Source organism: Trachypithecus francoisi, unplaced genomic scaffold (genome assembly GCF_009764315.1).
Source record: "Trachypithecus francoisi isolate TF-2019V2 unplaced genomic scaffold, Tfra_2.0 Lachesis_group6, whole genome shotgun sequence".
Taxonomy (NCBI): Eukaryota; Metazoa; Chordata; class Mammalia; order Primates; family Cercopithecidae; genus Trachypithecus; species Trachypithecus francoisi.
The window spans coordinates 7,267,690-7,292,715 of NW_022681471.1; the positions used below are offsets into that span (position 1 = coordinate 7,267,690).

The 25,026-nt window shown below is 37.0% G+C and overlaps 1 long non-coding RNA gene across 1 annotated transcript; it reads left to right on the forward strand.

The window, feature by feature from the left end:
* The first annotated feature begins 2,669 nt into the window (after positions 1–2,669).
* Positions 2,670–24,701, forward strand: LOC117077382. Its single transcript, XR_004434747.1, has 3 exons — positions 2,670–2,772; positions 23,743–23,749; positions 24,691–24,701. It is a non-coding gene; the product is annotated as an uncharacterized LOC117077382 (long non-coding RNA).
* The last annotated feature ends 325 nt before the right edge of the window (positions 24,702–25,026 follow it).

Sequence of the window (25,026 nt, forward strand, 5' to 3'; positions counted from 1 at the left end):
GAGACCCATTCTATTCCATCGTCATTTCATAACCTCTTCCATGTAGGTTACAAGCCGCTAGCCCACCTCTTAGAACCTCTCATTTCCTTTCCGTCATGGAAATCTATCCTCAAGGAAATCACTTCTCAGTGTTCCATCTGCTATTCTACTACTCCTCAGGAATTTCTCAGGCCCCCTCGCTTCCCTACACATCAAACTCGGGGATTTGCCCCTGCCCAGGACTGGCAAATTGACTTTATTCACATGCCCCAAGTCAGGAAACTAAAATACCTCTTGGTCCGGGTAGACACTTTCACTGGATGGGTGGAGGCCTTTCCCACAGGGTCTGAGAAGGCCACCACAGCCATTTCTTCCCTTCTGTAAGACATAATTCCTCGGTTTGGCCTTCCCACCTCTATACAGTCCAATAACGGACAGGCCTTTATTAATCAAATCACCCAAGCAGTTTCTTAGGCTCTTGGTATTCAGTGAACTAATGGTCTTTTAAAAACACACCTCTTTTGAGAAATGTCTGTTCATATCCTTTCCCCACTTTTTGATGGGGTTGTTTGCTTTTTTCTTGTATATTTGTTTGAGTTCTTGGTAGATTCTGGATATTAGCCCTTTGTCAGATGAGTAGGTTGCAAAAATTTTTCCCATTCTATAGGTTGCCTGTTCACTCTGATGGTAGTTCTTTGGCTGTGCAAAAGCTCTTTAGTTTAATTAGATCCCATGTGTCAATTTTGCTTTTGCTGCCGTTGCTTTTGGTGTTTTAGACATGAAGTCCTTGCCCATGCCTATGTCCTGAATGGTACTACCTAGATTTTCTTCTAGGGTTTTTATGGTATTAGGTCTAACATTTAAGAAGACATCCATACAGCCAACAGACACATGAAAAAATGCTCATCATCACTGGCCATCAGAGAAATGCAAATCAAAACCACAATGAGATACCATCTCACACCAGTTAGAATGGCAATCATTAAAAAGTCAGGAAACAACAGGTGTTGGAGAGGATGTGGAGAAATAGGAACACTTTTACACTGTTGGTGGGATTGTAAACTAGTTCAACCATTATGGAAAACAGTATGGCGATTCCTCAAGGATCTAGAACTAGATGTACCATATGACCCAGCCATCCCACTACTGGGTATATACCCAAAGGATTATAAATTACTCTACTACAAAGACACATGCACACGTTTGTTTATTGCGGCACTATTCACAATAGCAAAGACTTGGAATCAACCCAAATGTCCATCTGTGACAGACTGGATTAAGAAAATGTGGCACATATACACCATGGAATACTATGCAGCCATCAAAAAGGATGAGTTTGCGTCCTTTGTAGGGACATGGATGCAGCTGGAAACCATCATTCTTAGCAAACTATCACAAGAAGAGAAAACCAAACACCGCATGTTCTCACTCATAGGTGGGAACTGAACAATGAGATCACTTGGACTCGGGAAGGGGAACATCACACACTGGGGCCTATCATGGGGAGGGGGGAGGAGGGAGGGATTGCATTGGGGAGTTATACATGATATAAACGTCATGCACATGTACCCTAGAACTTAAAGTATAATAAAATAAAAAATAAAATAAAAAATAAAAAAAAAAAAAAAAAAAAAAAAAACACCACCTCACCAAGCTCAGCTACCAACTTAAAAAGGATGGACGATACTTTTACCACTTGCCCTTCTCAGAATTGGGCCTATCCTTGGAATGCTACAGGGTACAGCCCATTTGAGCTCCTGTATGGATGCTCTTTTTTTAGGCCCCAGTCTCATTCCAGACACCAGCCCAACTTGGACTGCACCCCAAAAAACGTATCATCCCTACTATCTTCTGTCTAGTCATATGCCTATTCACCATTTTCAACTACTCATAAATGCCCTGCTCTTGTTTACACTGCTGGTTTACACTGTTTCTCCAAGCCATCACAGCTTATATCTTTCGGTGCTATCCCCAAACCACCACTCTTAACTCTTAAAGTAAATAAATAATCTTTGCTGGCAGGGCTATGCTGAACCTCCTTGGGCACTCTCTAATTAGATAGCCTGGGTCCTCCCAATTCTTAGTCCTTTAATACCTGTTTTACTCCTTCTCTTATTCCGTTTAGTTTTTCAATTCGTACAAAACCGTATCCAGGCCATCATCAATAATTCTATATGACAAATGTTTCTTCTAACAACCCCACAATATCACCCCTTACCACAAAATCTTCTTTCAGCTTAATCTCTCCCACTCTAGGTTCCCACGCCGCCCCTAATTCCACTTGAAGCAGCCCTGAGAAACATCACCCATTATCTCTCCATACCACCCCCGAAAATTTTTGCCGCCCCAACACTTTACCACTATTTCATTTTATTTTTCTTATTAATATAAGGAGACAGGAATGTCAGGTCTCTGAGTCCAAGCTAAGCCATCATATCCTCTGTGACCTGCACGTATACATCCAGATGGCCTGAAGTAACTGAAGAATGACAAAAGAAGTGAAAATGGCCTGTTCCTGCCTTAACTGATGACATTACCTTGTGAAATTCCTTCTCCTGTCTCATCCTGGCTCAAAACCTCCCCCACTGAGCACCTTGTGACCCACACCCCTGCCCACCAGAGAACAACCCCCATTTGACTGTAATTTTCCTTTACCTACCCAAATCCTGTAAAAGGGCCCCACCCCATTTCCCTTAGCTGACTCTCTTTTCAGACTCAGCCCGCCTGCACCCAGATGAAATAAACAGCTTTGTTGCTCACACAAAGCCTGTCTGGTGGTCTCTTCATATGGATGTGAATGAAAATCATAGTACATTTTTAACCACTGATTCAATGGTTCTTTCCATTGAAGTAATATTTCTGATATTCATTTTATTTTATTTTTATAATTCATCCTTTGAATAAATATTTATAGTACCTACTCTATGCCAAGCCTTGTAAGGACTAATGGAGAGAGAGGTGGGGATATTTAGAAGCTTTACCTGTCTAAAAGATTTTCTATTAAAAGTGCACATTTAAATTTAGTAATGTTGTATCGAGTCTCCCATATTAATTGAAAATTATTCTTTGTCCAGAAAAGATAAAATGCATATCTTAACTGCCATAAGCTATTTTTGATTAAAGGAAAAGTTTTCTTGTGTTCTACAAACAAAGTTTTCTGTTTTAAAGTCTTAGATCCACATTGATCAATACATATATATTAGCCACATGTGACTATTTAAATTGTATTTAAATCAAAGTATTCAAATTAAATAGCATTAGAAGTTCAGTCCCTTAGTCACATTACCCACATTTCAAGTACTCAAGTAGCCATATGTGCCTAGTGGCTACTGTATCAGCAATGATTACTATCATGGCAAAATTCTATTAGAGAGTGCCAATTTAGAGAATATTAATCTGCATAATTCCCTCCCACTATCACAGACAGTTTTGAATATTTAGCATGTTTTTGAGATGATAAAAAGTGAAGTGTGGCTTCTACTTTTAGATGCAAAGAAAGCATCAACAATTTTACTATGAGGCTCTGTATACAGAATCCCTGTGACATACGTGATTTTTTAATATGAATTTTCAAATTTGAGAAACAATGTCAGAAAACCAGGAAGCCACTTAATAGACAGGCCACCAGAACACTGAATGTAGTCCTTGATTCAAGTTCCAAAATTTCAGTGATCTCAGGAAGCTACTTCATCACAGAAAATAATACACAATGATAAAACCTTCAGCAGATTTTTAACAAATTACATAGCATCCTAGTGTTATAACTTACTCTCCTTAGACATATTTGGAATATCACTAATATTTTCAAAGATACATATTCAATGTCATACAAATAATTGACAGTATTGAGAGAGATTTAGGTCTAGTTCTTTCCCTACAAGGATCTTATCACAGTTACATCCAACAGAATATACTTGCAATGTGTTTACAACGCTCTCGGTGTTTCTTCTTTAAACTTCACTAAAAATCGGTTACATCTTCTGCTCACATTAACTATGCCATCACCACATGACCATACATTTTATTTAAATTAATTCTGATTTTCTAAGGCTCGATTTTTATAACCTTGTTTAAATATGTCCTAGTTGTCTCTTCAATACAGATGAAACTCAACACAATCTCTTTAATTAAGATAGCTTTTGAAATTATCTGTGGTTATCTCATCTGAATTGGCAACTGTTCTTTTACTGCAGTATCACTTTTCTCCTCATATATTATTATCAGCAAATAAAACATTGATTTCATTAAAAATATCCTACAACATTGCAGCCTTTGTTATTCCAATGATTGAATTTTGCATTTGTACATTTCTCCAGGAATCAACTTCTGAGATCCCAAGGGAATTTTTTTAAACTCATTTTAACTTTCACTTTGATTTCTAGAAATGCCAAATACTTTACACACAGATTAAATACACATTCTTAAAAGTAATTACTGATTTCAATAAATAAGCATAGTCTATCTGAACATCAAGAAACTATTCAAAGCACTATACATATGGACATTGCTACTATTTTGCTGTAAATACATACCATGGCTGCTCTCCAGAGTAAGATTGCTTAGGTTCAATAAAAGGCCTGCCATATAATAATTGCATAATCTAGGGCAATTACTTAACCTTTTTACACTTCAGTTCTTCATCTAAAAATGGGGATAATCACAATATATATCTATTGTGGTTCCAGTGATTATCAGAAGAGGTAAGACATGACCTGATATTGGTCTTTATTTTATTTTGCTTTTCCATCATTTGAAACTTCTATGTTTAGGAAATCAGTCATGGTGTGAGAAGCTTAGATCAGATATTATCTCTTATTCCTGGTACAACACACTATCTAAGCTTAGCCAAAAGGATGTTGAAGCATGAAACTTTGAATCTGAAGTAAATGACACAAGAGGCAAGAATAATATAAAATATACTGCAGTAGCAGTTGTGGCAATGATATTTGGCATATTATTTACTATTCTAGTAGTGAAGGTTTTAAAACTGAGTCTTTTTCATTGATGGGTATTACATTTTAAATGTAATGAAAAAATATCAACAGACTTTTTCCAAGTATAGAAAAAAGGGTTAACAAGTTGGTTTCCTGTAAGATATTTAGCGTCTTGTACCATATTAAGTGCATTTTAAAATTAGATTTTAAAATTAAAAATTAAAAGCATTTTTTCAGGATTTAGGGAATTTTTGGTATATGAAAAATCCTGCAATCATCATTAGACATTCATCTGCTCCATTTATCTGCTGGAAAAAAACCACCATTTTTACTATGCAGATTGCTGTTTGTTATCACTGAAATATGGATAATTAGAAAGGATAAGGAGCTTGGTGTTTACTTTGTAGAAAAAGAGAAGCATTTGGAAGTATGTAAACTGTAAAGTAACGTGGTCAGATCTGTATATTAGAAAGATCAGTCCGGAATAGAAAATCAATCTGAAGACAAGGAATTAGGTTAGAAAGTAATTGTAATAACACAGATGAGCAAAGATGAAGTCTAAGATGAGGTAAGTAATAGTTAGAATAAAAAAGAGGATCAACTTGAGAATTATTAAGAAAACTGAATTGACAAAGGCTGTTGGCCACTTGGATATGGGGAATGAGACATGTAGTGGAGAACAGAGTGACTTCTAGGTTTTGATGAGAGGATTGTTCATTTCCAAATAGTCTGTACTTTCAGTTTTGATATTTTCTTAAGCAAAGCAATACTGAAAAGAGTACTTTTACATTTTTTACAACAAATTTTAAACACATCCAAAGCAAAGCAAACAATATACTGCCTACCTTCACTCCTCTCCATCTCCCAGCTAATTATTATGATTATTTTAGAAATTACAAGAATTTGCTAAAACATTTTCCAGTGTGGTCGTACCATTTTACACTCCTTTCAGAAATATGCAAGAGTTTCAGTTAATCCAAATCCTTGACATTTTGTGCTGTCAGTCTTTATAATTTTAGTTGTTCTGGTGGGTGGTTAATGTCATCAGAAAAATTTTAAAAAAACTAGTGTATAATTTGAAGAATTGCCCTTTAATTAGCGATTTCTAATTTTGTTGCATTTTAGCAAGAGATTGAACACAGGACTTCTGACTGTTGAAATACATGGAATTTCTTTCATGACTTACTATCTGAAAATTTTTGGTGTTATTCTGTTGGTTTCTGAAAATAGTACCTATTGTTTCACTATATGGTACAAATTTCCACATACCCATATACAGCCCATTCTCCCAGTCATGATAGTTATATTCTATAATGTCATTGCAAACACTGAATTAATGATACTGAACCATTGCTCCTAGGGAAAATACAAAGTTACATACTGTTAAATTAAAGTGCATTTGGCCTGAGGCTGCCTCTGTACTTTGTGTTTCTAAGTAGCAAACTGCAACCTAATTTAGTATGTTAACAAACTGCGATTTAAGAGTACATTCTTATGACACATAGCTGAGTCTCAGACAATCACACTACCAACTGATCAGACCATGTTGATATCATGCAAATGCCTTATCACACCGTGCCCAAATAAGACAAACACCAAGCTGTAACCAATCAAGTTGTTTATGTATCTCACTTCCTCTTCCTTTCTATAAAAATTGCCTGCTCACATTGCTGGGTGGAATTCTCTGAACCTCTCTAGGTTCTTCTGCTAAATTTAATTCCTCTAAAAAGAACTTTCTTCCTTGAATCAGCGTTAGAGTCAAATGTGGGTTTAATGTGAATGCTAAATGATATATGCAACATACTTTCAAATGGAACATAGAAATTTCACTTTTGAGAATAATAAACCCACAACCTAATTGCATGGTTTTGGGCTGACCGTCCTGTCTCATTCATGATTTTACTCCCTGCCCAGCTTGCACATACATGCATTTGAATTTTAGTAGTCTGTCATATTTAAAATCCCACATATGTGAGTTAAATATGCAATAAAGAATACGCCTTGCTGATTAGCCACACCCAGGCAATTTAATACCATGGTCTTCTATAATGTTATATCACATTGTAAATATTCAAAGAACTTGTTTTAAGTTTATGCTTTCTGATTCTGTGATTTTCAAAAGAGGAATTTTTTGGAAATTAAGGACTATTGTTTGATAATTATATATGTAATTAAGCTTTAGCCAAGCATTAAATTAATTTTTAAATATATAAAAAAAAAAAAAACAGTACCTGTAAGGTCTTTGGTCACAATAATTTCATCAGCTGATCAAACATAACTTTGCTTTATGTAGGTTTCTGTTTAAAAACATGTAATTTAATATATAGTGATTTATTAACATTAAACTAATAGCCAATAGCACTATAATGCATGTTAGAAGGAAGCTTATCTAACATAGGCTTTTTTTTTTTTTTTTTTTTTTGAGACAGAGTCTCACTCTGTTGCCCAGGCCGGACTGCAGTGGCACGATCTCGGCTCACTGTAAGCTCCGCCTCCCGGGTTCATGCCATTCTCCTGCCTCAGCCTCCCGAGTAGCTGGGACTACAGGTGCCCACCACCACGCTCAGCTAATTTTTTGTATTTTTAGTAGAGACAGGGTTTCACCGTGTTAGCCAGGATGGTCTCGATCTCCTGACCTCGTGATCCGCGCGCCTCGGCCTCCCAAAGTGCTGGGATTACAGGTGTGAGCCACCGCGCCCGGCCAGGCATTTTCTTAATAAGGCACATCATTGCCTTTTTGTGCCTAGAAATACTAGACAGCACTTTAGTACTATGTTTGGGAGGGCATTTTAAAAATGAAATAACCAACAAAAGACATGAGAATACACAAAAAAAGCATTTTTTGCACTACATGTAAAATACAAAGGCCACTTATTTACAGTATGAAATGGAAAACAAGGATTCGTTTTGACCTCAGCTGAAAATGTGCACATCAGGCAATCCAAATTTTTCACAGGTCTTTCCATGTCTGTGAATAACTGCAAAAAGCATTGCAAGTGTCAATCTTGGGGTTACAAATTAATTTTAGCAAGAAGATAAATTTGAAAAAACTTATCCACAATTTTGACCACGATTGTGGCCAAAAAAATTTGACCACAATTAGGGTCAAATGTATTTTGGGAAAAGTTTTGTAATTCTTCAGTTTTTGCCCATGCAATTTATTAATTTCTAGTGTGGCACTTTAAAATATCCCATTATGATTATACATTTACATATTTTGCATTCTTTTTGTAACACATTTTGTTATATTTTAATTTCTGTTGCTAGATGAATAAATGTTCATTAGAGTAATATTTTTAAATAACTGTAGAGTTTTAGAATATAAAATATTCCTCTTTGTTCCATTTAATGCTTTTCACCTTTAATTCCCTTTATCTGTTATAACATTGCTGAGCCTGTATTCTTTTTGTTAGCATGTGCCTAGTTATTCTTCTCTTTTTCCTTCAGATGTTTCCTTCAAACTATATTTTTTTACCATTTTGATCTAGATATGTCTTATATGTTTCTATTAAAAACATGCTTTCTTATTTTGCTTTTTTTTCTCTCTCCTGTCCTATTTTTTGGTTAAATTCGTTTTGTTTCTATATTCGATTAATATCTCTCTGATTTGTTCTTAAAGTTTACATCTTATGTCTAGTATATTGGTTGCTTTTTAAAATCTTCATATTTAAACTTATTATATCAATTTCTGTAGTGAATCTGTATCAAAAACTCCCTTTCACGAATTACCAAAAAAAAATTTCTCATGTTCTCCCCATACCCTACAAGTTCTCATATTAAAATAATCTAGAATATCAAGGTCTGTCTTTGATAATTGTGGGAGAGGGGCAGAACTAGTGACGGGCCATGAGTGTTTAGGTATATTTTCCCCTCAAATGTAAGAGCTTTCCATTTCTTCTGATGATCATGATTACCTAGAAACTTTCATATTTCTCCTGTCCAACTGTGTACTTTGAAAGTTTCCTAAGACATTATCCTGTCTTCAGAAAACTAAACTGTTAAGCTGCAGACATGTAAACCATGAACTTTGGGTGACTACAATGTGTCAATGTAGGTTCATCAGTCATAACAAATCTACTAGTCTGGTAGGAAATGTTAATAAATGGGGAAGCTGTGCATCTGTAGAGGGAGGAGGTATATGGGAAATCTCTTTTGTCTTCTGCTCAATTTTGCTTGAACCTAAAACTGCTCTAAAAAATAAAGTTTATTAAAAAACAGAAAATAAAAACCAACCAAACAAAAAAGAACCGGCTAAGATGATCAACTCATCTTGATTTGCCTGCTACTTTCCCACTTTTATCACTGGACATTCTGGGCAAACTGAGATAGTTGGTAACCCTAGAATTAGGTTTCATTTTTCTCTTCCCTCAGCCCCCTACTTGAAAGGACTGGCATTATACAAGACTGCTCTCTGCTTCTCCCTAGTGTCAGCACTAACGCTCAAAACCATTTTCAATATGATACCAATGTTTCATCTTTTTGAACTATTTCCTGATGCAAATGCCACTATCAATCAGAGCAAACAAATAAAGATATGAGGCCAGATTTACCCAGTTTTTCCATATGTTGTTAATTAATTACTCTAATAATTTCTTCATGATTCATACCTGTTGGTTATGGTTTTCTATTCCAAATTTCCCTAGTTTTTGCATGTGTGCTTTTTTTTTTTCTTTTTTTTTTGAGATAGAGTCTCTGCTCTGTCACTGAACCTGGAGTGCAGTAGCACGATCTCGGCTCACTGCACCCTCCGTCTCCTGGGTTCAAGTGATTCTTGTGCCTCAGCCTCCCAAGGAGCTGGGACTACAGGCCCACACCACTATGCCCAGCTAATTTTTGTATTTTAAGTGAAGACAGGGTTTCACCATGTTGGTCAGGCTGGTCTCTAACTCCTGGACTCAAGTGATCCACCTGCCTCGGCCTCCCAAAGTGCTGGGATTACAGGTATGAGCCACCAGCCTGGCCAGTTCTCTAGTTTTGGGGGGTGTTTGTGTGTGTGTGTGTGTGTCTCCGCGTGCATGCACGTGTGTGTGCGTGCACACACGCATGTATTTATGCTCACATTTTCCCATTATTCTGCTCTTATCTACTTTCTTGTCATCTTTCCACACAGATATTTATTTTGTCGTTATTATATTAATGCGTGCTTGCTGTAAAAAGTTAAAATATATAGATTATAAAAAGATTAAAACAGCTACAATCCCTCTACTGCAAGATAACCAGATATTAACATTTGAGGGACCAGTATCTTATATATCTCTTCAGTCCTGCTCACATGCACATGCATGCGTACAAACACACACACACACACAACATCAACAAATTAACATACCTGAGATCATATACATGCTGTCTGTGTCATGAGCACTTTTTCAAATTTTTTTGTTTATCTCTTCCCTTTTCTCCACCCTTTACCCAGCATCGCATGCCCCCCTACATACAGAAGCAAACCATGATCATTGATATACTTTCTTCAGCATTTTCTTCCTACTTAGATAGTCATTTTGATTTCAATTAAAATGCCTTTACTCTTAACCCATTCAGAGACATCTGCTTGTGTGTTTCAAGGTATAAGATCCATTCTTGTCTAGCAACCTGATGGAAGCATGCCTGTATGCATGTATTCAATCCTTTCTATGGAACACTGGATGAGCAGGCATGTGACCCAGTTCTTCACCATGAGAATTTCAGTCAAAATATCTCCTTTAAAATTGATATTTTAAGTTTGATATTCTACTTTTTCACAAATACTATGCAGATAAACATGTCATCCAATATAATGCAAATTACTAACAGTAACTATCACACATTTGAGATATGAGTTGGTGATGTCAACATGAAAGGCAAAAGTAGGACTGTCCAAAATAAAAATCAGTGCAAACAGGAGGCCAGCTTTAAATTAGCATTTGATTGATATTTTGAAATTGCAAAACACCATATGCTAAATTATAAATGTTAATGCTTAGTTTACCATTACACTGGTGCCCCGATTGAACGTCTTATATTTTAAGAAAGTAACGGTAAACCTTGGATTCGAAATGACCTCTACACATACACACACACCACAGACACAAAGAAGCAAACAAGGTCATACGTATTTCCTTCACTTATTTAACATGTGTTTTCCCTTGTCCCAGTTTACCTGGTAAATCTAATGTAAAGTTAATTCCAAAATGGAAAATGCAAAATTAATCATGAATAATTATAGCTCCAAATCTGGTTGGCATCTGACAGGTTAAGTTTATCAAACATACCAGTGTTCACATAAAGTAATGATATGTTTCTCAATATACTAGAATCAGTATATCTGTTTAAAACATTGCACACTAAGATGTTATTTAAAGAAACTTAAATTTTGTGTGCAAATTTGAGGCATTATATTAATTCTCGGTTCCTGTATCCAGATTTTCAAATTTGTGCAAAATTCTGGAAATCACTGTCAGGCTCATCAAGGTATTACCTTACTCAATCACTTACTATGTCCACTAAACTAAGCTCAAATTCTTCTGCCTTTTAAGGCCATTCATTTTAGTATCTCACTGAATCTTTATTATCCAATTCGTTTTCTAACTTTGAATCAAAAGGTAGCCTCTTATTTTTGCAGTCCATTTTCCTTTTTATCTCCCAAACCTAGAATACTCTTTCTTGGGTCTTGACACACATGTCACAGAGTAGACCTTCCTACCCCTTTCTTAGGTTTTGCCTATGCAAAGAGTTCCCTCCAATTTAAGAAGTGTTAACAGCTATAACAGAAAACTCTGCTATGACCTTGAATGATGCCCCTTATATCCTCCAATTTCTTCCATGAAAAATACGGTTCATGATACCCATGTGTAACTGTGTAAGGATTAATTGAAATAACATTTGTAAAATACCTAGCAAATGTTTTATAATCAGTAGGTACCAATAAATGTCAATTTATTTTATTTTATTTATTTATTTTTTTTTGAGACGGAGTCTGGCTCTGCCACCCAGGCTGGAGTGCAGTGGCCGGATCTCAGCTCACTGCAAGCTCCGCCTCCCGGGTTTACACCATTCTCCTGCCTCAGCCTCCCGAGCAGCTGGGACTACAGGCGCCCGCTACCTCGCCCGGCTAGATTTTTGTATTCTTTTAGTAGAGACAAGGTTTCACCGTGTTAGCCAGGATGGTCTCGATCTCCTGACCTTGTGATCCTCCGTCTCGGCCTCCCAAAGTGCTGGGATTACAGGCTTGAGCCATCGCGCCCGGCCAATAAATGTCAATTAAATACAAACTCAGTGGCAACTAATTTGAGGGGCCAACTTAGATGCATAAGTTTGTATGCGTTTGTTATAATATTATAATCACAAATTTGAGCATGCAAAAATTGATGGAAAAGTTATGGTTATTATATTTTTGTTTTTATTCATACAATTTTTTTAGAATTTATATGGAACATGGGAGTCAGAAAGATGAATGAATAAAATAATTACTACAGATAATAATACATTTTTACAGCACTATGCCACTTAAAAATATCTTTTCCATGCATTCTTTTACTTGAACAAAGATGGAAAGCTAGACATTTATTTCAATTTCCATTTTATAGATGTGAACCCTGAGGCTTAAACGGACTAAAAAGTTAACCTAGATAGGGAAGATATGATTCAAACATAGCACTTGACAAAAAATTTAGTGCTTTAGAGCCTTGTTGAAGAATTATATTTAAAAGATACAGCACAGAGCTTTTTGTATATAGTGAGTGTGTTCATAGGATGATACGATCTTTTGTGCAATACTGCACATTATTTATGTAAGTGAGCATACATGCAACTTATCATTTCATTGTTAGACCAAATTTTATGTTATTTTGTGCAATGTCTAATATCTGATCATTTTATTTTGTCCTGAAAAATAGAGATTTAACATCAGATCCACTTGTTAACTTGGGATGATGTGCTATGAATAGTGATTGAAAAAAATACTTCTAAGTAAACCTCTGCTTCTCTCTGGTTTATTATTTAATGAAATCTTGGACCAGAGTTCAGTTATGATTTCTTCTGCTTTGCTGCTTAGTGAATGTGGATTAAGTCAGAATATGTCATCGTTGTCAGGAAGGATACAAATGGACAATAATAAACAATGGTGCCTAGATTATTGTGTATTACCTCTTTGCTCAATCATCTCTACTCTCTATGTGATTGCCTTTTACATTTAACTGTATCAAGCTTTGCTTCTCAAGAGGATTATCTGGACAAATCCCAAATGAAAAGTAAAGGAGTGAAAAATACTATTGTTGTACACATCTAGTGATTAAGAAAAATGGAATAAAATTGGAAAGGATTTCTATAAATTTTGAGATGGCAACACTTTACTTTCGCAGTACAAATGAGCACTAAAGAACATGTTATTATTAAAATATTGAAAACATGTCATTTTCAAGATATTATAAAATATTGAAAACATGTCATTTTAATTTTCCTTAGTGAGTATCAACTCAAACACAAATTTTATGTCTGTCCTAATTAATGCTTACTATAGCATATGAATGTTCTTTCTACCAATCATTAATTTAAAACAAAAAAAGGCCTCTTTGTTTACCTTGAGAAGCAAGGTATTTATTAAGACCCATGGTGAAGCATGCAAACTGGAACATCAGCTGAAACTGAAACATCAGCTGAAACTGCAGCCCAGCATCGGGGCAAGGGGGAGGCAGGTATCACTGTGGGGGCTGTTTCTCATCTCGGCTTTTTTCCTGTTCCGTATGGCAGGTTGGCCCTTTATTTTCTTATGTTTTTCTTCTTGCTCTTGCAGTCTGATTCCTATGCTTCGAAAGGTAATTTGATTCTGCCTTAGCAATAGAAGTCTAACTGCCTATATTTCTAACCCTGCTTCCTGTTGCTTCATCTTTTACTGGCAAGTTGAGCTTGATTACTCATTGCTTATGTGGCTTGATAGTGCTCATCCAATGTTCTATATGCTGGTCTATATCCAAGCTCTGATTAACCTTATCATACTAGCTCTGCGAAAAGTGTCCAAATCCCTTTATCCGACAAAAAAAAAAAAAATCGGGAGAATGTTATTATCTGTACAAGATAGATCTTGAGAATTCTAGCACAAATGCCAATGAAAAATGGAAGGATTTCTAGCACATGAAAGATTTCTGGAAAATAATGTTTGGTTTGTTGTTCATTTCATTTTGTATTATCTAGATGAAGCTCTGATTCAAGGTCCGTGTTGTATTTAGATTCTGAAACAATCAACATTTACTGGGCATGTTCAGTAAGCAAGGTAGCATATTAGGTAGTTTTTAAAAATGGATTATCTCTTTTAAAAAAACCCCAAAATCTGCAGGATGGTCAAGGCTGGTTTTATTTTATTATTATTTTTAAGTTTCCAGTGTTTATTGGTGGCTGATTACATACCAAGTCATTTACAAGGCTCTTTTTTTTTTTTTTTTTTTTATACTTTAAGTTCTAGGGTACATGTGCATAACGTGCAGGTTTGTTACATATGTATACTTATGCCATGTTGGTGTGCTGCACCCATCAACTCGTCAGCACCCATCAATTCATCATTTATATCATGTATAACTCCCCAATGCAATCCCTCCCCCCTCCCCCCTCCCCATGATAGGCCCCAGTGTGTGATGTTCCCCTTCCCGAGTCCAAGTGATCTCATTGTTCAGTTCCCACCTATGAGTGAGAACATGCGGTGTTTGGTTTTCTGTTCTTGTGATAGTTTGCTAAGAATGATGGTTTCCAGCTGCATCCATGTCCCTACAAAGGACGCAAACTCATCCTTTTTGATGGCTGCATAGTATTCCATGGTGTATATGTGCCACATTTTCTTAAAGGCTGGTTTTATAGTACAATGGATAGGGAAACTGGATTCAGTGGTTAGTTGTGCTGCCAAAGGTCATATAGCTAGTAAGTACCAGAACCAGGATGAAAACGCACTTTTCCACACCCAAAGGCCAAGGCCTTTTCTACTTTACCAAAAAAGTCTATATGGATACTCATTGAGAAATAACAAGAAAATGTGTCTTTTCTGCATATGTAATAACCTTTACAGCCTCAAAAATCTGGAAGGATTTATTCTTTCAACAGGAATAACTTTTGCGGCTTATAGGAAAACAAAAACTAAGATGTCATAATGGGAAATATAAGAATATATTAGAATTTCAGGCAGTAGATTTTAAGGAGTGAGAAGTGTTCTCTCTATAGAGGAATTGTGGACGTCTCTCTCAAGCATAATATGTCTATCTAGAAATCACTCTTGGGAACTCTACCCTTATCCTAAGTCAGTTCACCTTTAGATTTATGAGAATAGGTAAATGACAATACGCTAGAATCAAATAAAGTTAGAAGGATAAAAGAGGAAAAAAAAACCACAGAGGTACAACATAAATAAATAGCTCCTCACTCCCACACTTTTATTTCTATTCGTATGCAAATAATACTTATTGAGCTTGTACTTTGTGCTAGAAAGTGTGTTAGGTGCTTAAAATGAGTATTTGACACCGCATGTTCTCACTCATAAGTGGGAGTTGAACAGTGAGAACACATGGACACAGGGAGGGGAACATCACACACCAGGGTCTGTTGGGGGTTGAGGGGCTAGAGGATGGAAAGCATTAGGACAAATACCTAATGTAGATGACGGGTTGATGGGTGCAGCAAACCACCATGGCATGTGTATATCTAAGTAACAAACCTGCATGTTCTGCACATGTACCCCAGAACTTAAAAAATGGGTGCCGGAATCTGATTTTCATAATTTTGAAAGATATTCTTCATCATTATCATCATAACATCATCATCATCATCCTGTAGTTATTAGTTTTATGTGTCAACTTGGCTAAGTAATAGAACCCAGTTATTCAATCAAATTGTAATTTAGGTGTTGCTATGAAGGTATGTTTTACATGTGGTTACTATTTATAATTGATGGACTTTAAGTAAAGGCGATTACCTCAATGAGGTAGTTGGGCTTCATCGAATCAGTTGAAATGCCTTACGAGTAAAAACTGAGGCTTCCCTGATGAAAAAGAAATTCTGTCTGAAGATTGACTACAGCATTGACTTCTGCTCCAAAGGTTCCAACCTGCTGGGCTGCTCTTTGGATATCATACTTACCAGCCAATACAATTGCACAAGCCAATTTCTTGCAATAAATCTCATAAGATGTGTGTGTGTGTGTGTGTGTGTGTGTGTGTATGTTTATCTATTGCAGTTCCTCTGGAGAACCATGACTGATAAAAACTGCATTTTCAAAATGAAAATCTAAGCTTCAGACATTAGATAATTTGTCCAAACCACAGGGCCTATAAATGGTGAAGCCAAGAAAGGAACTTACATCTTCTAACTCTTAAGTTTGGTCCTCTTTTTGGATATCTATCTTAATTTTTCCTTCTATTTCTGTTTCTTATTTTTCTGTGGTTTTAAAGCCATTTAGTAGCCTAGAGAAATAGTGCATGTTCTCACTTATAAGTGGGAGGTAAACGATGAGAACACATGGACACAGGGAGGGGAACATCACACATCGGTGCCTGTCGGCGGGTGGGGGGCTAGGGGAGGGATAACATTAGGAGAAATAACTAATGTAGGTGATGGGTTGATGGATGCAGCAAACCACCGTGGCACGTGTATACCTATGTAACAGACCTGCACATTCTGTACATGTATCCCAGAACTGAAAGTATAATAAAAAAAAAATTGCCAACTCCTAAAGAAAAACAGAAAGAAGGAAAAATAGCGCTTACACATATGCTTATGAGAGGTATTGAAGGCAGTTGGTCTTATTCACTTATGCACAGAACCTGTTTTGCTGACACCTGTTGTATGTCTAAAGTGGACTCCCAGATACAGTTTGCATTCAGGGAGGGCATTGGCTAAAGAGGACTCTCAGTAAGTGGCTGCAGACAGTCCAGGTGACAGCAAAGAGCTAATGTAGGGGTTCCCAATGTACTACCAACATTTATTAGCACCTACTAATGACAGACATTGCCCTAATAACTAACAACAGCAGACTTTAGGAAAAGGACATGATTAGATCTCTGTATTACGGAGGCAGATTGACTCCATTGCTAAGGAATAGCTTTAAATGCAAGAGACAGGATTAGATCACACTTCTGCCCTTGCTAGCTAAGTTACATTCACTAAATCACTATATCTTAATGATCTTTGCTTTCCTCATCTGTGATATGGCGATTATTTCATCTCCCATGTATAAAGTAGGTATAAAGCGTTCTGTAAGCTAAAGCCTTCTGTAAGCTAGAATTATAAATATCAATAGTTAAGTCTATCTTCCCTCCTGCTGTGGTCACAACACTAGACTGTAAAGTTGTGAGTAATGCAAAGAAAGCACGGTAGTCATTTATTGGGAAGCATTTCCATTTTATGGATGAGGGAAAAATGCATGAAACACTGAGAAACAAAAAGCAGATATGTATTTGTCTCTGGGCATTGTTTTTTGCACAACACTTAAAACCTTTAAGATGGCATCCTCTTTCAAACATCAGTATGACAGTGGTGCAGCAGCTGAATATATAAAGTGTGAGTGATGCTTTGGTGCAGTCTGTTCACACCAGTCTAGCTGGGTGGGTCCTATGCCAACGTCATAACAGGCCCTATCCTGTTCCCAGTCATTCTGCTGTGTTGTGTGGTCCCCAAATTGTAGCCTTACCCTTAGCCCACATTTTGCAAGCTCACATATATGTGAAAAATGATTTACTGGATTTTATACACAAAACAACACATGCTGAATTACTACAGTGTGTCCCACACTGTGCTATTTATTTCAAAATATTTTCTGTAATTTTATGCTCACAATAGCCCTGAAAGTTATGACATAGAGAAGGTGATCATCCATATTTTATGATAAATTATCTGAGGTACAGAAAGTTGAACTGGCCTTTTAAAATGTATTGAAGCCTAGAATCAAAGTCGTATGTCTCTGACTGCAAAACTTGCGTTCCTTCCATTATATGAATTATGGGCGCAGCGCTGTGGTGACATAAACTCAAATTTCCAGAAAGAAAAATTCCTTAGAAGACACCTCGTTGAAAGTTTTCATTTTATAGATGAGCAAACTGAGGTCTCAAGAAGAGAAAAGATTTTCTCTGGGTCATATGAGAAGCAAGTAAGAAAGAACTTTGGGCTAGAACAATATAACACAGAACTGGAGCACACATCTAATAAATGTTCTGACAATTATTGATGCTCATTAGCATATGATGATATGATAAATATCTGTCAAAAACAGAAGTTCAGCAATAAGAGCTAAAGAAATAGCTCTGGAATTGGGCCCTGAGGTGGGTAGAACTAAACAAGCGCATCAATGTTTAATCGAGATACAGCATGTTTACTGCTAGAGAAGGTAAATTCCAGGCCTCTGAGACACACTGACTCCTTTAAAATTCCAGATTTACTATTTCATTCCTCTATTCATTTATCAATTCATTCAAAAACTAACTACTAAATACTAACTATGCATCAGAAGATTATTTTAGAAGCTTGGAACATACCACTGAATAAAACAGATAACATTTCCAGCCTATGTAGAAATAAGTTCCAATGGAACAGACACAATAAACAAGCATATTGTATAAGTAAATCTTATAGCTCATTAGAAGAAAATAAATGCTATCGAGGAAAAAATAGAGCAAGTTAAGCAAGATCACGAGTACAGGAAAATAAAGTATAGTTTTTAACAGGATGGTGAAGTAGGCTTCATGGACAAGTAGCATTTGAACAAAAACTTCATCCGCAAGGTGACATAGTAACTCTGGCACATACTTCGAGGAGGACTATTTCAGATAGAGAAAACAGCAAGTGGAAAGGCTATCAGGTTATGTAATGGCCGGCATATTTGAGAAACAGTAAGAAAAGCAATTTGCCTGGAGCAGAGCAGAAGAAGATGAAAGAAGAAGGTAATAAGCTGAAGGAAGTAATGGGGTGCAGATGGAAGATTATTTTATAGGGCTTTGTGGAACATTGTAAGAATATTGGATTTTGCTCTCAAAAACTGAGAAACCATTGAGGGGTTTTGAGCAAAGAAATGATATAGCCTGGATTACATTATAGCAAAATCACTCTGTCTAGGTTGCTCTGTTAGGTAAACTAAAGATGGGTAAATGGTGGAAGCAAGGACATAAGTTAGAAGCCCATTGGAGTCATCCAGAGAAATAACAATGGTGGCTTAGCCTAGAGATGTGTAGCTATGGAAGGGGTAAGAAGTAGTATAATTCTACATTTTTTTTAAAAGTTAGAACTAGCAAGATTTTGCTGACATTATATGTGGGATGTATGAGAAGAAAGATAGATAGATTTTGATGATTTTAGTACAAGTACACAGAATAAAGTAATATTGAATTGAAGGAGTTTGTGGATGGAGCAGGTTTTCAAAAGAAAATCAAAAACTTCACTCCAGACATTTCACATCTGAGATATCTATTGGTTATCCAAGTGGACAAATGAGTGGACAGCTGAACATAAGTGTGTGAAGTTTAGGGGATAATTATGGCTTAAAGATAGACATCTGGGGCCCGGTGCGGTGGCTCACGCCTGTAATTCCAGCACTTTTGGAGGCCGAGGAGGGCGGATCATGAGGTCAGGAGATCGAGACCATCTTGGCTAACAGGGTGAAACTTCGTCTCTACTAAATACCATTGGGTTTTATATTGGTCTATTTTTGCATTACTATAAAAGAAGACCTCAGACTGGGTAATTTATAAAGGAAAGAGGTTTAATCGACTTATTGTTCTACAGATTGTACCAGAAACGTCGCTTCTAGCGAGGCCTCAGGAAGCTTTTACTCATGGCAGAAGGTGAAGCAGGAACTTGCATATCACATGGCAAAAGCGGGAGCAAGCAGAGAGAGTAGGGTGAGGGAAGTGCCACACGCTTTTAAATGACCAGATCTCATGAGAGCTCACTATCACACAGGCAACACCAAGCCATGAGCCAAACACCTCCATTCAGGCCCCACCTCCAGCACTGGGGATTACAATTCAACATGAAATGTAGGCAGGGACAGATATCCAGACTATATCAGATGTATTACCTGTTCTCTCTTTACTTTCTTTTCTTCATCTATAAAACAGAAATCATAATTCTTAACTAGTGGGGATAATGAGATAATGCATGAACAAGGAAAAGCACAGACCTGTGTTGGCATTACTGAAAGTCTTCCTCCCTGACTTGAGCAACAAAATGCATGCCCTTACATTGATGTTCTAGAGAGAGGAAGGGGAAGACATGGAGTAGGAAGCACAGAGCCTTCCTCAATCTAATTTTACCCTATGAGCAAAATGAAGACAATATTACCATTATTGCATGTTCTTATTATAATTTTGAGAGTCCCTTTACCTAATGTAATGAAACACAAGACCTAACCAAATGCTATGTAATAACATGAATGTTACTTGAATTTTAACAATGCCTATGTGTGAAGAGGGTTAACGTTAAAACCCAAGTACAGTCTCCCAGCATAACAAAATAATACAAACCATAACCAGTTTATAAAAGGAGGATGGGGAAAGGGAAAGACTACATTAAGAAACCCTGGCTGAGGAAGAAACTCCTTTGTTCATCCTCTGCACAGCCCTTAAAAAGCATGTTGTGGATTCTAAATAAATACCTTGCAACTCCTCCCAAATATTAACTAGCAATGCTGACAGTGGCAATTACATGTAGATATTCGGTTGGTAGTAATTTTGTGTTAGATCTCATTCTAGTTTCTAGAATTCAGACTACCAAGTAATGAGACTTAAAAACAATCAAACTCCAGTTCACAAATATAAGTGCGTCAAAAATATATGAACAAAGAAAGGAGCTGTACAACACAAGCAGCAACTTCAAATATACTTCTTTGTTCTGTAGTTTTATTTCTGAGAAAATCCTGTTTCTGGAGTGAACTCTTTTGATCTTAGAATTTGAGTTCCTTTTGGGAAAAGACTGTTCCTTTTTGTTCTTTGTTTCTCTAGTGCCTGGCACAGAGTAGATTCTCAGGGTTTATTTCAAGAAAGAAGGGAGAGAGAAAAGGAGCAAAGGAAAGCTGATTGCAGATAAAAGGTGTAAAACTGTTCAGTGATAAATCCAAGAGCATTGCATATTTTACGCAGTTTTCTCAGTAAGAGGCCACAAAAGGGCTATTTTCAGAATTGCTTTGTGAATCCTGGGCTGCATTTTGCAAACCAGGCTTGATTTGGCTGAACAACTGTGTCTTCTGTACATATGCAAATAGGAACAAATATGAACAGGAACTTTTTATTGTAATAACAATTCACTTTGACACACCAGCATCTGGATGGAAATTTCTCCAGCTGCACAGCGTATTCTTTATAGTAGGCAAAATAATCATTTCAGCCATAAGAAGTGGACCTGAGAAATGGATAGAGTCTATTTGTTGGAACAGCACAGGAGCAGCTAATGGCTATCCCTCTGAATCTGTGAGTAGGAAAATGAGAATTCTTATATTGAGGCAGAAGAGTGGTAAAAGCCTACTGTTGGCATCCAAAAGACCTGGTATTGAGCCCTGGATTTGTCATTTGCTATCTGGGTCACCTTGTGAAAATTATGTAATCTTTTGGAGCTCTAGTTTCCTCATCTGCAAGCTGAGAAAAATATGATCTTTAGCTCACAGAACTGTTATAAGTATTGGATAAAATAGTGTATGAAGTGAGATTAGCATCAGGCCTGTTATCAATGCTACCAGGGCAGGATGAATTGTAGCTGCTATTCCTAATAAGCTCAAAAAGGAGGATACTGTGACAGGATGGATCAAGCAATACTTAATGTGGAGATCCACGAACCAGGTTCATTTGGTGGCATTTTCATTGCACACTTCATGTTTTATATGTCAAAAATAGTTAAATTATAAACTAAAATACAAAACAATCTAAGGAGGACAAGTTTCTGAATTAAGGGCAAGCATTGTTTGACAATCTCAGTGGTCATAACACTCCTACCTACTGCTTGCTATGCAATGGTTTATGTATTGGTCTGCTGGGACTGCCATTGCAAAGTATCACAGATGGTTTGGCTTAAACAACAGAAATTAATTTTCTCACAATTCTGGGGGCTAGAAGTCAAGATCAAGGTATCAGCAGGTTTAGTTTCTTCTGAAGTCTCTTTCCATGACTTAAAGATAGCAATCTTCTTGCTGAGTCTTCACATGCTCATCACTCTGTGTATCTGATCTCTGTGTATCTAATCTCTTTTTCTTGTAAGGACACCGGTCATACTGAATTAAACCACATTCTAATGGCCTTATTTAATTAATCCTAATTACCTTGTTAGAGATTCTATCTCCAAACACAGTTACATTCTGAGGTACTGGTGGTCAGGGCTTTAACATATTAATTTGGGGGATACCATTTAGCCCATAACTCTTTGTTACAGTAATGGGAGAGGATGTGGATAGGTTAGGAGGCAGGGGTATCAATTAACAATGAACTAAGCATTTCTAATGCTATCTTGAGCTCAGTTTGAAACTCATATTGTTTGCTTTGTTGAGAGTGAAAGGAAACATGAGATCAATAAAGCAAATGAAGATGTAAGATACTAGGCAGGGCCATACGTCATAAGAGAGATGGTGGTGTCAAAGTGGATATGCTCATTTCTGCATACCATACACTGAAATCATTCTTGAAAGCAGCATATCTACAATAAGGATGGACTATGTTATAGCCCTTCTCTTGAAATTGGAAGACCAGGTCAAATATTATCTCTTAGATTTGTCCCCCTTCATAAGGTTTAGTATTTTCTTGTATGAAATTGAGAATTTGAGCTAAATACTGTTTAAAGACACTGCCAGCTCTGACAGTCTACTGTGTTAGTAAAAGGATTCTAGTGTCATGAAAGAAAAAAGAAAAGAAAGCGTTGGACCAGGGTTCTATTTGGGGTCTGCCAAAAAAATACCTAAACTGGGACTAAGCAAATCTTTTTAGACATTTATATTCCCATTAGAGACTTTTTATACAATTACCATTTTAAGAAGAGTACTATGCAAGTCCTGCACTGGCTCAATTGAAAAACTTCAGAATTGTATAAAATTATAGCAGCTAGACAACCCTTTCACAGACACACATATGCAATTACATGGTTGAAACCGACACTGAATCATTTTCCAGTTTCCACAGGTTCCTAATTTCTGCTGTCTCTGCCACCACAGTTTTTCAAAACTATGCACTACTCCACTTAAAACCATTCAAATATTTCCAGTTACCCAAATAAGATAGCCAGACTCTTTGGAATATTCTTCTCTGGCCTGACCACTGACACCACTCACAGTCACTGCTTTCTTTTTTTTTTTTCTTTTTACTTTGCAAGATGGAGTCTCACTCTGTCACCCAGGCTGGAGTGCAGTGGTGCAATCTCGGCTCACTGCCACCTCCACCTCCCAGGTTCAAGCGATTCTTCTGCCTCAGTCTCCTGAGTAGCTGGGACTACAGTGCGCATCACTACGCCTGGCTAATTTTTGTATTTTTAGTAGAGATGGGGGTTCACCATATTGGCCAGGCTGGTCTTGAACTCCTGACCTCATGATCCGCCCACCTCGGTCTCCCAAAGTGCTGGGATTATGGGCATGAGCCATCGCGCCCAGTCTGCTTTCTTTATGTACCCTCTCACAGCGTCCCTCATCCATACCTCTACCACATGCTTTAAATTTCAGCAAACAATGAACTTCTTATAGATTTTCAGCTTGCCAGTGCCTGTGCAGAGCCTATACCTCTTCTGACTTCATGAACTCTTACAGATCCATTAAGACTCAGATCAAATGTCACCTATATGCTACATGTGCAAGAAGAAAAACATCATGTACATATTTTGTGTTTCCAGCCTTTTCATCCTGGGCCTTTCTACATAGGCATAAGGTAGCTTGCTAGAGTAGAACTGTTTGCTAAACTCCGTGGCTGATAATTGTGCCTTCTCTACCCCTTCCCAGGCCAGCTCACGAATTCAAATTGTATTGGGAATGTAGAAATAGCCTGCAGAAGCACTGAAGCTCTAACTACCAAATGCAGCCAGATATGTGCACATTTGTCTGTTGCTGTTACTCTTCACTATCCCATTTCTGAATCTCTCTGCCCCTGTTTATCTCCTGGTCCCCTTCAGTGATGAGCTACATTGTACTCGTTTTCTAGTCTTTAACTACCATATCTAGTACTCACCTAGGAATATGGTTTCTGATATTTGAGATCTCTCTCTCTCTCTCTCTCTGTTTCACACACACACACACACAAATGAACATGCACACATCCCTACTCACCTGCGATTAAGAAATTTTATGACCCAATGTATTTTACCTCATAATATATAGAAGGAATGGTTTAAATCACCACATCCCAACCAAGGAAGGTACGTCACACAGTTTACACTACTGGCCCCGTCATATCTCCATTTTGGACAAATCACTATGAATATGAACCAAACACCACACTGCAGTTTGTCTATATGAGTTTCTTATAATCCTTGTCACAGGCAACAGCTTTATAGGTAAAGGAAATACAGTTTATAAAGTATATCTTATGTGGCACATTACAAAATTTTTCACTTGTAATAAATGAATTTCATTGGCTATGATTACTTTTCACTTTAAGTGAAACAGAATACAGAGACCTGAAGAAGTTTGGTAGTTAAGATTGAGACAGTAGGGCTTTCACTAGAAACATAGTGAATAAGAAATGGAGCTTAATCTGAGAACTCAACATTATTATTAAGGAGACAGAAAAGAGATGATGGTGGCCAGTACTCTGGAAGAAACTATGTATGGGATAAATGGACAACTTTAAGAGGTAGTGTGGAGTTATAATAGACAAGAACTGAAGACATATTGATTTGAGAAAACTGTAGCTGTCAGGAGTTAAGATTCCTCAGCTTCAATGTTCAGCATCTCAAAGTGTCTGTCTTTTTTCTCCTTTTTTTCTTATATCAAAAAAAAAAATAGCAGAAATCTATTCCTATCTGAGCATCTCCAACATGCTCATTTCTGCCTACTCTTCCTTTCCCTTTACTTCTACCTTGTAGTTTCTTCTCTCTCCCTTCCTCTCTGTTGCCATCTTAGGTCTTACTTAAAACCAGAATAATCACCTACTTGACTCTGATACACACTTGAACCATCACATATTTTTATCCTGTTAGAATTACAAGT